This window comes from Sorex fumeus, unplaced genomic scaffold (assembly GCF_029834395.1).
Source record: "Sorex fumeus unplaced genomic scaffold, SorFum_2.1 ptg000039l, whole genome shotgun sequence".
Classification (NCBI taxonomy): domain Eukaryota; kingdom Metazoa; phylum Chordata; class Mammalia; order Eulipotyphla; family Soricidae; genus Sorex; species Sorex fumeus.
In genome coordinates, this window is record NW_026606096.1 from 9251130 (window position 1) to 9267921 (window position 16792).

The 16792-nt window shown below is 38.6% G+C and overlaps 1 non-coding gene across 1 annotated transcript; it reads left to right on the forward strand.

Annotated features, from left to right (window-relative positions):
- The first annotated feature begins 11830 nt into the window (after window positions 1-11830).
- Window positions 11831-11934, forward strand: LOC130028490 (U6 spliceosomal RNA). Its single transcript, XR_008793215.1, has one exon. It is a non-coding gene; the product is annotated as a U6 spliceosomal RNA (small nuclear RNA).
- Window positions 11935-16792: the final 4858 nt, after the last annotated feature.

A 16792-nucleotide genomic window follows, 5' to 3' on the forward strand; every position in this document is an offset into this window, starting at 1 on the left:
TAGAATTAAAATAGGGGAAAAATATTCACTGGGACCTCAATTTGATCTATCTAACGTGGTTTATTCTACCCAACTCCTCTTTTCTATAATTTTCTGTCTCTACATTTCTTTGAGATCTGCTTGTCAAGAACTTGTACCTCAGCATTTTTTGAGGTAATAAGCAAAACAGAGGGTTTTGAGAGTAGGGAAGGGTGGAAGTAATTCACAGACTACCCTACTCTATCTCAAAAATACCTCATTACTCTATGAGATAACCCAAGCTTACCCACATTAGACTTTATAGATCATTATTCCCTTTCCTGAGTAATCCTTTTATAGTTTGAGAATAGATGTGGGAGTAGACAGGTAGAGCAGAAGAAAGCACCACAGTGGATCAGGCACTCATTGTCTTCAGAAAAGAAGTTTTAGGTAAGAGATGAGGAGGAGCACTGTCTTGTGAACCATAAATATAGGGTTGACTGTCTCTTCAAATCACCTGCTGATTCTGGACAGTTACACCTTTGGGAATAAGAGAGTGTTAATAATTTCTCCACTTCCCTGTAGCATGGTGTAGAGATTAAATTTAATTATTTTTGTAAGAAGTTCTACAAATGAGAGAAAAAGCATAAGATGCTGTGCTTAGTGAATAAAGGAGACAACTTAAATAGTCTCCAGATTATCACCTATTAGCTATTCTAGACATGAATCCTCTCCATGACCTCATGTTTCTCTGTTTTTTTATTCATTAGCAACCCTTTGTGGGGTAGGGGAAGGGGGATGTTTAGTAGTCACCAGTTGCCAAATTCAACCCCAAAAATTCAGATTGAAATCATTTGGAATGAAGGCAGATCCCTAGTAGTTGTTTAAGCTCCCTTATATTGTAATGGGCCAACAATAACCTCAAATGCCAGATGCAGTTCAACAGCACTGCTCTATGCAGAACTTGCTCCTTTCCTTAGTAGCCACAATACCCTTTGTCCTGACTTGCCTGCTGGAGATGAGGAAGCCGTGCTGGCAGCTGCTGCAGTCCCTTGGTCCTGCAGGGGAAGGCTCTGGAGGTGGCCTTCTGGTGCTTTCTGACTTCAGCTCCTGAGTCAGGAGGGTGCCTTCTTCTCGGACTCATTGTCCCCTGTCACCAGCTCTGGAGTCAGCTTGCTGCTCCTGCTGGCCCAAGTCACAATGCCTCCCGCTGGGTTTATTCCATTCACAGACTCTGCTGAGGCAGCTCCCACCTGGGCCTGCCTGACGTGTAAATCCTATCCTATCCGGTTACCTACTGGCAGGTTGTTCAGAGTCTACACAGTAGCAGGCAAGAGGTAGAGGAAAGAAAAGAAATCTTTCTCTGTGTCCTGTAGTCCTATCTGTTTCCTTCATAAACAATTGCAGGCTCATCAAAAATTAATAAAATGAGAGAAGCAAATAACCTTCAGTATATTCCAGCAACCAACACAATCGTCTTCATCAGAATATGCCACAGAGCTTCCCGTTTCCTTGAGTACTCTAATTTTCCTTGAATTTCTTAAAGATGGGCTGCTGATGCAGAGGGGTTTGGAATTATGGTATATTCACCCAGGGAATGTGCAGCCTGGAGAATCTGTAGGTGAGAGGGAAGACAGAGACCCTTTATCCCTTCAGGATAGAGGGGATTTCCTTAGATCTTAAATGGCTGTTAGTTAGCTGTTAATTTCAATTATTGTTGAGAGTTAGGCACCCTATCTCTGCTTCTTCGATATAGACTTATTGATAATTTTTATTGTCGTGATTGATATTTAAATCTCCTTCTTTATACTGTGAACTCCTGGAAGGCAGAACACATACTTGATCCAGTATGAAATTTCCAAAGGAGGTATTAAATATGCTTAGCAAAAATGTAGATGTGTAGATGGAAAAAACAATAAAATTAAATGAGTGAATGCATAGAGCTGATCCAATTGCTGTCTCCTATGCCTCTAAAAGTGACAGTTATTTGTCAGACTTAGAGGAGCAGGGAGACAGAGGACTTAAAAAGTACTTTGAGTAGCACTGTCTGTAGCACTGTCCTCCCGTTGTTCATTGATTTGCTCCAGCGGACCCAGTAACGTCTCCATTGTGAGACTTTGTTGCTACTGTGTTTGGCATAACAGATACCTCATGGGTAGCTGGCCAGGCTTTGCTGTGCAGGGCGAGATACTCTCAGTAGTTTGCCGGGCTTTCTGAGAGGGGCAGAGGAATCGAACTCAAGTAGGTGGGACCAGCCAGCCGCATGCAATGCAAATGCCCTACCGCTGTGCTATCAATGTGCCTTTTGGCTAAGATCAAAAAGTACTTAAATTTAGGAAATCACAGGGGATGTCCTTGGACCAAGCAGTCTCTTTGATTCCTGGTCTGACCACAACATACCATCTCACCAACTGACTAATCCTCAGATTTTTAAATTATCTTCCTGAAGAGAATGGGTTTTCTCCATCCTTAGCTTCTCTCATGAGCAATATACAAGTTCCTCATTGATACACACTGAGGTGCAATGTCAATTCTATTCACTCTTCTGCAGTCAACAATGTTAGCTCCATCAGCAGGAAAAAGAATCTATTTTGATTGTGTTCTGTCAGCAGTTTTAAATTTTCTCCCATTTACCTTCAGCTTCTTTTGGCTAGAGCTGCCAAAATCACTCTGAGACAGGACAAGTCAAGACTGAATCTAGGGTGCTGATTTCTCTCTCACTGCATGCAGGCTGGAAATCTAGTTCCCTGGGGAAGGTGGTGAGTTGTGCATAGAAAACTCTTTCATCCAGAGGGAAAGGTTTATGCAATTTCCAAGATAAAGGGCACAGGAATGTTCCCTGGCAAAGTATTTCTTACCAAACATAATTTCTTTTGCAGAGTTAAAGAATTGCACCAGTTTCATTATGAGGCAGCTTGTTTAAAGGACTTACCCTTTGAGTTTAGTAGACAAAAACAGCAGAATTTAAATTTGCACACAGAAACTGGTACCACACTTGCTTTCTCCACTCACATTTGTCTAATCAGGAATCCAATTCGGTTTGCACTTTGCAAAAGATGTTTCCAGTGTGTACATTTGCTCTACTTACCTGAGTCCTGACTTGCATAAAGAGTACTATTGGTTCAAGATAGAGAAATGAAAGAAGATCAGTTCAAGGCCAGTGCTTCAATGTATTTATGTATTTAAATACTTGCAATGGTTAAGTACTTTTTTTTTTTGGTTTTTGTGTTTATTGGGGATTGGGTAACACATAGTAGTGTTCGGGATTTACTCTTGGCTCTGCTCTTAGGGATTACTCCTGCTGGAGCTCAAGGGACCAAATGGGGTGTCAGGGATCCAATCCAGGTCAGCCTCAAGCAAAGAATCAGCTCTTGTTCTCTTCATTTTTTAAGTTTTCTCTTAGTTATGGCTGAAGCAATAGCACAGCAGGTAGGGAATTTTCCTTGCACGCAGTCGACCTGGGTTCAAATCCTCTGTCCCTCTCTGAGAGCCCGGCAAACTACCAAGAGTATCCAACCTGCACGGCAGAGCCTGGCAAGCTCCCTGTGTCGTATTCAATATGCCAAAAATAGTAACAACAAGTCTCACAATGGAGATCTTACTGGTGCCTGCTCAAGCAAATTGATGAACAACAGGAGGACAGTGCTACAGTGCTACAATGCTTTTAGTTTACATTAATTTTGGTATAAGATTTATCGTTTCCTCCCTTCTTCTGACTTTAGTTTTCTTTTGTTGAACTACTATGAAAATATTTATGCCATAAAAATGGAAAACCTAGAAGAAACCAATACATTTGGGGATGTTCATAACCTTCCCGTGCTAAATGAAAAGGGAATCAGAACACCTGAATACACCAGTCAAAGAATTTTCTTCAATCAATAAAATAGAAATGATAACCAAAAGTCTTCCCAAAGACAAAAGCATGGGCCCATATGAGTTTAACTGCATGGCTATTTCAACCCTTTAACAAAGATCTGCTTCAGAGTCAGAATGATAGTACAGAATCCCGGCACTCCTTAGTCTAAGCCCACCAGGAGTAATGTCGAAGTGCAGAGCCAGAAGTATGTCCTGAGCACAGCTAAGTGTGTACTCAGGACATACAAAAAAATAGGGAAAAAAATAAAGAAGAACTAAATCCAATCCTTTGCAGGCTTCTTGAAGATGTCAAAAAAGAGAAAGTCTCCCAAACAGTTATTATGGGACAAACATTACCTTATATCAAAAAGAAAAAAAAAGAAAAATAAAAACAACAACCAGGAAAATATAGATCTATACCTTTGGTTAATAAAGATACAAAGATCCTTTAAAAACATTACATACTGAATCCAATAATACAAAACATCAAAAAGATCAAATATTGGGGCTGGAAAGATAGTAAAGCAAGCAAGAAGCTTGCCTTGCTTGTACACAGAAAACCCAGCTTTGGCATCATATATGGTCCCAAGCCCTAACAGTCCTAATCCCTAAGCCCAGTGCCAGGAGTAAGCCCTGATCACGGATTATGGCCCAAAATTCAAATACCTAAATGAAAGAATCATACATCATGACCAAATAGGATTTATCTTAGGATATAAGGATGAATATATATATATGTGTATATATATATATATATATGCCAATCAGTATGATACACCATTCAATACAAGGTAAAACAAAAACCATAATATATTAATAAATGCAGAGAAAGTATTTCAAACCCATTCATGACTTTAAAAAAAATAAAATGGGCATAAGACATTACGTTTACTCAATTCAGTTAAAGTTATCTGGCATGAACCCACAACTAATATCAAATTCCACCAAGAAAAAAAAAAGCCTTCCCTCTAAGATCTCCTGGAAGATAAACAGATAAACTTAGACTATTATTCAATGTAATATTGAGAGTCCTAACCATAGCTGTTACACAAGAAAGAGACAATAAGGACATACAAATTGAAAACAAGTCAAGCTATATTAAAATATAAATTAAATTAACTATAAAATGATAAAATGATGAAAGTAACAAAAAAATATAATCAACCAAAAATGGGAAGAGATCAAAAGAAACTTTCTCAAGGATGACATGTAGATGATCAGCATCTGTATGAAAAAATGTTCGGCAACACTAATCATCAGAAAAATGCAAATCAAAAGAGAAATGAGATAGCACTTAACACCAGGGAGATGGGCAAACATCAAAAAAGAATAACAACAACAAAAACTGTCTTAGAGTGAATGTGGGAAAGAAAGAACACTCATCCACTGCTAGTGGAAATATCAGCTTGTTCACAGTTTCGGAAAACATACGAAATGCAAGAAAAATTACGTAAAACCTAAGAATTGAGGTTTCATATGACCTATCAATTCTACTTTTGGAAATATATCATAAGGTTTTAAAAATGCTAGTTGGAAAAGATACTTGCAACCCTATGTTTATTGCAGCACTATTAACAATAGACAAAACCTAGAAACAACACATGTCCAAGAACTGATGACTATTGGAACTACAGTATATATACACAATGGACTCAGTTTTAAGGTTAAAAATATGTGATTTTCTATTATGTAGGTGTGACTGGAGGCTATCATTCTGAGTGAAGTCAGCTAGAAGAAGAGGAAAAGACACTGTCTCATGTGGGAGTAAAAGAAGCCTATTAAGGGAATAACAGATGGCCAAGAGCAACTGTTCTATAAAACTAAGCTTATCGTAGTGGGAAGATGATAGTGAAGATTGAGGTGGGGACCCTGTGACAATAGAGGAAGAAAACCGACACTCTGATGGAGGACGTGGTATTGGAAATTGCATGCATGGAACCCTATCAATGACAGTGTTGTCCATCAGAGTAACTAACATGAAATTTAAGAATTTTTTAATTAAAAAATTAAATTAAGAGGGACAGTATGTGTGGGCAGGTCCAGTGGAAGAGGACCATTTGATTTACAGGGAAATGTGTCAACAAAGGCCACATCTGGAGGCCCAGAGAATTCTCCTTCACTTTCCTCATGCTTGTTAGCAAAGATTTAGCAAATTCTTGCTAGATTCAGAAATTATTACTACTGTCAGAATCCCAATCTAGGTGATCATTTCTTCCATCTAAAGTCATTGAGACTCAGGGCTGGTATGCATCATTCTAGGCCTAAATTCCTTTTCAAAGTGTGTTACAGAATGAATTCAGAGCTCACGAATGAGGGTTGTAGGGGTTGGAGTGATAGCACAGAAGGTAGGACATTTGCCTTGCACGTGACTGACCCCGGTTTGGATTCCAGCATCCCATATGGTCCTCCCAAGCACCGTCAGGGGGTGTGTATGAGTGCATGAGCCAGGAGCAACCCCTGTGCATTGCTGGGTGTGGACCCAAAAAGAAATAACAATGACAACAACAACAACAACAACAACAACAAGAAGTGAAGATTGTGGGCTTTCCAATGCATTTCAAATGCATTCAGGTCACATGGGTACTTGTCTGAGGGTTCTGGATGGATAGAGCTAATTTTTTGTACAGTGTATCTGGATTTCTAAAATGCACACAACTATACCATTTGATTTTGCCAATGCTCCCACATAAGCAAGGCATCTGTCATATGGGGAAATGGAAACCTTGAAAGTCTAAGTGACATTTTGAACTTAATTAAGATTGGTCTTCTGGTCAAACACATTCAAGATGGCATAAAATAAGACATTAAGCACAAATGAGAGTCTAATAAAAATTTTAAATTACAGCCAACAAATGGAGGACATAAATAATAGAAACAAACAAGCTGATCTACTTACTCTGCAGTACAAATAAAATACTGAGTTTCTCTGAAGACCGGGGAGAAAAACAGTCGTGAGAAATTAGCTCATTCCCACTACTGGTGTAGCTACGAGGAAATGCTACTTAGTCAGAAGGTAAAATTCTTTTTAACCTGGTTGTAAAATACAAATGGAATTCTTTATAGTCATCATTGAATGCTGGCAAAGACTTTGACAGCAGATTTTACAACAGATTTTATAGTGAATACACCAGAAGGAATTGTGTATGCTTTTTTTAAATGCAAATTTCTTAAAGGAATCAGAGTTCTATTTTCTTCAAAGACATAGGAATTCTATTATTTTTATATGCCAGTATCATTGAAGTCTCACAAAAAAGTTCTGAACAATTTATTATGACATTTCCCAATATAATAAGTGAAAGTTTAAAAGGTTTCAATAACTCTCCCAAAATCTCAGTCAATACTTAACAGAGCTAGAATAAGGCCCTACTTTGACATCTAAAATTCAATGGATAAGACATTAAGATACAATTATGTAAAGACAATTCAGCATAATGTTTAAAAATAGTCTTCTGATGAGATGACCTCAGTCAGATAAAAGTTAGATCCAAGGAATAAATAGAAAATGTATCACAGATTACTTTCTTAAAATACTTATTTCTTCTCTAGACTATCAATAATATATAAATAATCAGCGTTTGAAGGCGTGTGTTGTCTACTGGCAAAGGCTATTGGATGAATATATCCTGAAAGATTTACCCGTCACACAGATACTTATCATTTACCAGATCACAGATCTCTCCCTGCAATTATATCACTCTTTGCCCATTGATGGTCATGATTCTCGAGGTCAAGGGTTGTGTACTACATGTGTGAGTAAGTGTGGTGTGGTGTGGTGTGGTGTGGTGTCATGTGGTGTGCTGTGGTGTGCTGTGGTGTGGTGTGGTGTGGTGTGTGTACGAGTGTGTATGCCAGGGTTTGAGTTTTAATCTCATCTAAAATGGTCCTCATGTTTCTCCAGTAGGAATGCATTACATACAGAATCCTTCTGGAGATGCACTGTAGTAAATAAGTGAAATAGGAGTTTGAGGACTTCTCAGATGAAAACCAGTAGGGGAAATTCATAGAATGATAAATTTCTATAGACTTACTACTCTCTATTTTCTTTTACACACAATAATTTACATCCCTTAAAACCTGTCATTCAGCATCAACCTTCATGAACTCAGCCATGACTCATTCCAATAGCTCTGAGTAAAAGTTTCACTAGGAAATGTCAAGTAGCTTCTACAAAGATTATTTCTAAAAAAAATGGATAACATTAGAACACTCAACAGAATCACAGTTACTTACATAGGGTAAGTACTTACTTATATCCAATATGTTCAACTTAGTGTAGAAAATAAGTCCTTATTGGGATGAAGTACATATTTTAGTGTCGATAAATAGAATTCAAATGCCCAAGAACTGGATTTGTGAAGCTGGCAGAAAGTTCTTTCTAAATTTTAGTTTTAACTGTCACTGTCCTCCTGTTGTTCATCGATTTACTCAAGCGGGCCCAGTAACGTCACCATTTTGAGACTTGTTGTTACTGTGTTTGGCATATTGAATATGTCACGGGTAGCTTGCCAGGCTCTGTTGTGTGGGCAAGATACTCTCAGTAGCTTGCCGGACTCTCCGAGAGAGGCAGAGGAATCAAACCCAGCTTGGCCAGGCTGGTTGGGTGCAAGGCAAACGCCCTACCGCTGTGCTATCGCTCCAGCCCAAGTTTTAACTATATAATGGACATAATGGATTTAATACAATGGATGATACTGAGATTATGCTAATACTTTGGAATCTAACACAAAAATTCTAGAATACTAAGTTTAATATTATAATGTGTTTATCCACAAAATAGTACCGAGGGCAAAGCTCTTGCCTGGCATGTAACTGAGCCCAATTTGATATCTGCCACCCCAAATCTATATGATTTCCCAAGCACCTGCAGAGGTCACTCCTGAGCAGAGAGCCAAGGGTTTCCTCTGAGCACTATCAGACTGGCCCAATGCTTCATTCACCCAGAAAAAAAAAATTATAATGAGCAAGAAACTGAAGAAATAGCCAAGAGTAAGAGAATTATATGACATTTGTAGTTCTCAAAAAATTAGCACTGCACTGTAGCACATTCCTCCCATTGTTCATTGATATGCTCTAGCAGGCCCATAACGTCTCCATTGTGACAATTGTTACTGTGTTTGGCATATCGAATATGTCACTGGTAGCTTGCCAGGCTTTGCCCTATGGGCAAGATACTCTAGGTAGCTTGCCGGGCTCTCCAAGAGGGGTGGACGGATCCAACTCGGGTGAGCCTGGTTGGCCGAGTGCAAGGCAAACGCCATACCCGCTGTGCTATGGCTCCAAAGAAGAAATAATTGATTCGTAATGGGTTCAATTAATTGTTTTTTATCTAATAGATTATCTCCCAAAATTGGAAGTTATAAAAAGTTATTTGAACACAAATGTTTACATATTAGCAATTTAAGTTGTAATCAGCTAGGTACTTCTGATCTGCAGCAGACTGATTTCTGCAGACTGCTTCACTTTGTTTTATGTTCAGCTAGTAGGGTGCCTGAAGCTGGTTAGTTTACATCAACTCTTGGGATAGTCAGATCCACTAGTTTCTTTGCACTGTTGTCTCTGGTCTCCCAGGAGGCTTGTTCACTCAAACTGAAGTGTTTCAGGAGCAGCAAGAAAGAAACCTGGAGCTGCAACATCAAGCAAATCACTGCCCCGTCATACCAGCACTCCATAGCCAGGCTGCTGAGTACTGGAGAGAATGTCCCCAAGTAGCCCTCAGCATTTAAGAGCACCCCCTCAGGTTGGAGTGGTAGCACAGCGGGTAGGGGGTTTGCCTTGCCCACGGCCGACCCGGGTTCGATTTCCAGCATTCCATATGGTCCCCTGAGCACCACCAGGAGTAATTCCTGAGTGCAGAGTGCAGAGCCAGGAGTAACCCCAGTGCATTGCCGAGTGTGACCCAAAAAGCAAAAAAAATAAAATAGAGCACCCCCTCAAAAAACAATAAAAGGAAAAGTCAGGCGAACTCAAAGAGAAAATCACATCAAGTTTTAACCTGCTCTACTGTCCCTAGTAAGTCATGCGGTCTCCCCTTAACCCTAAACCACTTATAGGCAGTGTGGGGTTTATTTTTTTCCCCTCCATGGTCATCACAGACAGTGGAACTCAATGGATTTCTCCTATGTATTTGAAGCACTCCATGATCTCCTGCTTTCTTTTGTCATTTTAAAAAACATTTTTATTAAAGAACCATGATTTACAACGTTACAGATAGTTGTATTTTAAGCATACAATAATTCAATACCAATCCCTCCACCAGTGCCAACAACCCTCCAACAGTGTTTTCCCAGATTTCCTCCCCATTCCAACTCCACTCCAATCCCACCTGTCAATTTGACAGTCACATTACAAAGTTTCAGTGGTTGCCACTTAGATCTCATGTTTTGAAAACTGCATGGTCCTGGGATAAAGACAGATCCTTTGATCAATGGGTCGGAATCAAATACCTTATGATAAAACCCCATAAATATTGGGCAGTTAATTTTCAATAAAGGAGCTGAGAACATGAAAGAAAGTAAAGACAGTCTCTCCAACAAACAGTAATGGGAAAATTGGGTAACTACACATAAGAAACCAAAGCTGGATCCATATCTTACATATCACACAAAAATCAATTCAAAGTGGAAGAAAGATCTGAAAATCTGACCAGAAACTACAAGGTACACTGAGGAAAATGTAGGCAGAACTTCTTTCCTTTTTAATCATTTAAAGCAATGATCAGGGAGCACATGGACCACTCCCTGTGATACTATTGTAGCCCAACTAGTATTTGAGTGCTAAAACTCAATAATGCTTTTCAGGCCTCGAGTGCTAGGAACCACCAGGACTAATGGTGGACCTCAGAACTATAATGGCATAATGCTCAGAAGGTCATGTAGTGACAGGGATGAAGAGATGTAAGGTGCCCTGCATTAAATTCCTGGTCTTTTACTTGAAGCATTTTGATATGAAAATATGCATTTATAACCAGCAAAGCTAAACTTTCCACAAATAGCTTTTTCTCCATTTTACTGATAAACACACAATAGGACAAAATTACATTTTCTACACAGTAGAGTCACAAAAAAAATAAGCAAAAAAAATAGCCTAAAGACAATTTGAAAATTGTAAGAAATCTTTTTCTTTTTTAACTCCGAAAACTAAAATTCTCCTACAGAAAAATCAATGAAGATTTGATCATTAGAAATACTTGCTTGTTTCATTGAAGTTTTAAATATCCTGTTAGTCAAATAAGACTTTTATTTGATTTTTTTATAATTTCCTTGTAATAAAAAATAAATTTTCATAGAAAATATATTAAGATTTAAGTGTCTGAGACTATAATTGTTTTAATAGTATGATTAAATGATACAGTTCAAAATTTAATGAAAAATCAAGTATTACTTTGTCCAGTAAAGAAACTCAAGTGCTTACACACAAGGTATGGAATAGTTGTTGACATAGATAAACTGAAACTGTCTATTTAATTTTTAAGCATGTCCAATCTTCAAGCTCTTTATTACTTAATATTAATTCTATAGAAATAAATGACCAGCACAAACTTAGACAATAAAGACACCAAAGCCCATATCAGTAAAGATATTTTGGTGGAAAGTAAACAACAACAAAAAATTGGTAACAACATAATTAACCACAGTTTTCAATATTTACATGATTTCTTCACATGTTACACTTTTTTAAAAACAAAAAACCATCTTCCAGGCACTTCTTGCTGAAGATCCAAACAGCAGAGCTCTCAGGCTTGGTTCATTGCACTGGTATTTGAACTCCCCACCAAGCAAATACCAAAACGCTGATAAATCAAAATAAAAAAGGTAAAGGTAAAGGCCCTCCCGTTGATCATCGATTTGCTCTAGCGGGCCCAGTAACGTCTCCATTGGAGACTTTGTTGTTACTGTGTCTGGCATATCGAATACTCTCGGTAGCTTGCCGGGCTCTCCGAGAGGGGCGGAGGAATCGAACTCGGGTCGGCCATGTTGGCCGTGTGTAAGGCGAACGCCCTACCCGCTGTGCTATCGCTCTGCTTCGGCAGCACATATACTAAAATTGGAACCATACAGAGAAGATTAGCATGGCCCCTGCGCAAGGATGACACGCAAATCAAAATAAGATGAGTGCTATTCTCTGTACAATCAACTTTATGAATCAAAGTAAACTGATATTAATGTGCATAATGTATTGTGCACTGACTTAAAATTTTTAAGAGTAAAGGAAATTCAACTATGCATATTAATGGAACAACTCATTTTACTTATTTCCTTTTCCTTTCCATCTCATCCCTTTGCTTGCTTTTGTCTTTGAAGTTTATTCCCTTATTATGATTTTATCCTCTCTAATGTTCACATAACTTTCACTGAGTTATCAAAAGGTAAAGGTAAGGTAAAGGCCCTCCCGTTGATCATCGATTTGCTCGAGCGGGCCCAGTAACGTCTCCATTGGAGACTTTGTTTTATTGTGTCTGGCATATCGAATACTCTCGGTAGCTTGCCGGGCTCTCAGAGAGGGGCGGAGGAATTGAACTCGGGTCGGCCATGTTGGCCGTGTGTAAGGTGAACGCCCTACCCGCTGTGCTATAGCAGCCAGTTATCAAAAGGAATTTTTTTGTTAAGTAATACAAGTATATGAACCTACCTCAGTATCACCTATGTAACTAAGAATACCCAAACCAAAGACACACAGTAAGGATGAATCAGCATTAGATAAAGCTATTATTTATGGGCAATACTTCATATTCCTTCCTATTTCAAGAAAAATATTTCAAAGGCGAGGTGATTATAATCATTATTCAAATTATTTCATCAGTGTTTCTAGAATAAAAATAGTCATTCTGTTGATTGTTAAGGCGACCTAATTTATTCTACCTCTCTAAATTTTTCCCCCAAATTTTATTTTATTAAGACACCATGATTTACAAAATGATTCATAGTTCAGTTTTAGTCATACAATGTTTCATCATAGAGTCCACTACCAGTGTCAACTTCTCTCTACCAAATTTCTTTTCCTGTCTCTTCCCATCTTTACTATTCCTGATAAGACTGAATCTCATTATTTATGTCCTTCCTGCAGCCTTTCTCATGGTAAAGATTCATTGTTGAAACTAAACGAAGCTGACTGATGGGTGGGAAGCAAATGGACTGAGTGATTGGTGCAGGGAAATGGGACACTGGTGAAGAAATCAACATTGAAACTTTGTATTCCTGAAACTCAGTCATAAATAACTCTGTAACTTCATAGTGACTAAATAAAAATAAATATTAAAAAAATGTAAAGAAAAGAAAATTGCCATTCTCATGCTGTACTTTCTACCTCATTACCATCCTTACTTTTAAGTTGATAAGTTAATTTTAATTCAATGTTCCCTTCTTGTGAATCTTTTTGTAAAATACACAAATGTGTGCATAATATTTTCATCCTTTCCTTTACCAAACTTTAACATAGTATAAATAAATTTTTTGTTTCCTGAAAAACATTCTATTTCTTATCACAGCAAACTTTATTATTATTTTATAGCATCTATGACTACTCTATAGTATGGACGTACTAGAGTTTATTCATTTGGTTTTCTTTATAACACCATTCAAGATATTTCTTATATTAGTATATTAAACTACAACAAGATACTGCAATAAAGTGTTAAAGTTTAAAAGTGTATTTTTGTTAAAATTTATTTCTTACACTGAGATTGCTGTAGGCAGGTAGATTATGGAAGACACCCCCACATCCACCCCATCATGGCAATGAAATTTCAGGGAAATAAGAAAGCCACTGGTCCTAAGTCTGACCCACCTTGTGGATACAGAAAGCAAGACCTGATAAGACCTTCTCCAGCAACAGACACTGCAGACTGGATCCCTTCCTACAGAGAGGACCTGGAGGAAATTACTCGAGAAACTTCAATTCCTTCCTTGAATCTGATTAACCCTCAGCTAACCCAGACCAGAAAAGGCTGAACCCACCTTCACAGAAAAAAATTCCATCAGGAACAAAGGTCAAGAAAAGGAGTTTCAAAGAAGCCCACTCCCAACTTTACACACTTAACAACAATCCTAGCTGTGAACTCTTATCTAGCTAGAAAGTCCCACAATGGTGTCAGGGGAGAAGCTTGTAAAAACCCTGTTTTACTTCATTGTGCATCTGTAGGATAACATTGATTTGTTCTTCTTGCATAGCCTCAGGTAATTTAGGTTTATTGGGTTACTCCCAACACAGTGCTCCCATTTCTCTGTTATTTGTAACTTCTTTCTTTTTGCTCTGTTAACTTGTAAATATTGTTTTTCTCTTCTCCTTAAGTCCTTTGCATAGTTAATTAATTCAGAGCAATGTCCTTTTTGTATGGACACAAGAAGACAGCAAATGCTATGCTTTTGTAGGGTAGAAGTTAATTGACTCAATGATATTTAACTCCTGGGCATCTGTTCTCTCAACTTAAGCCTCAGTTGCTCTTACTTCTAACATCCCCAAAAGCAGGGTCCCGGTGAGGGACTGGATGGATCCAGGGCAAGCACGTGAGCTATGTGCTATCCTGGCATCGAGATGGGCCTGGCCATGGTGCCAAATGCCTAACTATAAATTAAGCGCATGGTCAGGGGCAAATTCTGTCATGATCGAAAAAGTAATAATTAGAGTCGAACCCTGCTAGGGTTAAGAATGATTAATCTGGCCTGAGCACTGTAGTCTGAGTCTGTGGCAAGATGTTCCCAGGAGAGCTACCCTATAGGCCTCAATGTATCTCTTACTGTGTCCTTACAAAAATAACTAGTATTAAGATGTTGATTGAGAATGTAAATTGATCTGGTATTATGGAAATCAGTAGCCTTATTCCTCAAAATATTAAAAAGAGAATTTCATAAGATTCACGTATCCCACTTTTTTTTGTAAATACTTTTGTATTTACTGGAGCGATAGTACAGCGGTAGGGCGTTTGCCTTGCATGCAGCCAACATGGCCGACCCGAATTCGATTCCTCCGCCCCTCTCGGAGAGCCCGGCAAGCTACCGAGAGTATCTCGCCCGCATGGCAGAGCCTGGCAAGCCACCCGTGATGTATTCGATATGCCAAACACGGTAACAACAAAATCTCCAATGGAGACGTTACTGGGCCCGCTCGAGCAAATCGATGAACAACGGGAGGGCCTTTACCTTTACCTTTACCTTACAAAAGTAATTAAATAATTATAAGCAATCCCACATTTCTTTCAAAATTATCTAGAAATTAAAGAGCTGGAAACAGAGGCTGGAAAGATAGCACCAGAGATATGGCATCTGTCTTGTAGTAGGCCTTCCCAGAATCAAATTCCTTTCATCACTTTCAAACCACATATGCCCTCGCCACCCTGTATGTATCTCCAAGAGTTCAGGATTAGTCCTGAACACAGAGCCAGGAGTAATCCTGAGCGTTTCCCAGTGTGACGAATTTTCACCCCCTCATAAAAAGAACTAAAAACAACCAAAATATCCACCAACCACTAAATAAACACAGTGTATACATGGCTGGAGTGATAGTACAGCAGTAGAGCGTTTGCCTTGGACGCAGCCAGCCCGGTCGAGCTGGGTTCGATTCCTCCGCCCCTCTCGAAGAGCCCGGAAAGCTACCGAGAGTATTCAATATGCCAAACACAGTAACAACAAGTCTCAAAATGGAGATGTTACTGGGCCTGCTCGAGCAAATCAATGAACAACGGGAAGACAGTGATACACACAATGGAATACTGCTCAATAATAAAACTGCTCAAAATATAAAATCCCACCATTTACAATAACATGGATGGACCTCTAGGCTAATAAGTGGAAAAAAGGAGAGAAAGTCAAATAATAATATGATTTTATTTATATACAGCATAAGTAGATACAAAAAAGTAGATAGATTAGGTAAAACAAAAATGAGCTTTTAGACTACAAAATTTATTGCTGACTACCATAGTGGAAGAAGGAAAAGGACTGGGTAAACAAGGTCAGAAGAGATAAAAATAAAAAGAAAGATACAACTGGACTTTTGGTGGTAAAATTAATGTAGCATATGCTCATTCTATTTTTCACCAGTGCACATCTGAAATTTACATAAAAACCTAATGCAATGTTTTGCAGAAACCAGCCCAAAGAGGTTAAGAACTAAATTTAGCACGGAAACCAGAAAACCTGTCTGGGAAGGGATGGTTGGAAGTAGTGGGAATATTTCCCTTATCTTTTTCTAAAGAGCAGGAGGGCAAAATAGCATGTCTTGGAGATCATCTGCTCAGGGGAGAATTTTTGTTATTTTGGCCCAAAAATAATCAAATAATGATAAATTAAATAAATAGCTATTAAACGCTGTGGACAAATGTATTCACAGTGGGTCTCTCAGGTTATCCAGGATAATCTCTCCTATTTCAAATTCTTAACCCTAATTAAACGTGCAAAATCTCTTTGGCAGTCACAGATTTGTGGTGATGAAAGAAGTATATGTTCAAGGGGAATTGTTTTTCTTAGCACATGTATTTTGTCAATTAGAGTTGAAATTCTCTTTCTGAGAATCACTATGTCTGATGAATTGGTCTCTACTCTCCTGTTTTGATGGAATCTCTTTGTTTATTCTTTTTGGGATATTGGGTTATATCCATCGGTGCTCCGGGCTTACTCCTGGCTCTGTGCTCAGGGATCACTACTGGTGGTCTCAGAGTACCATACAGGATGTCAAGGATCACACCCTACTCAGCCATGTGCAAGGTGAGTGTACTGTAGCTCCAGCCCTGATAGAATCTCTTTCTTTCTCTCTCTCTCTCTCTCTCTCTCTCTCTCTCTCTCTCTCTCTCTCTCTCTCTCTCTCTCTCTTTTTTGGTTTTGGGATCTCCTAAGACTTTTATTTCTTCTTTCCATATCTACAAATGCAAATGAATGCAACTTTCTTTTCTCACAGGTTATTTCAAGCTCATAGAATTCTGTTTTCTACTATGCCATGCTGAAATCATGGGTCATGTCTTGTTTTATAATATTACTCATTAAAGTTT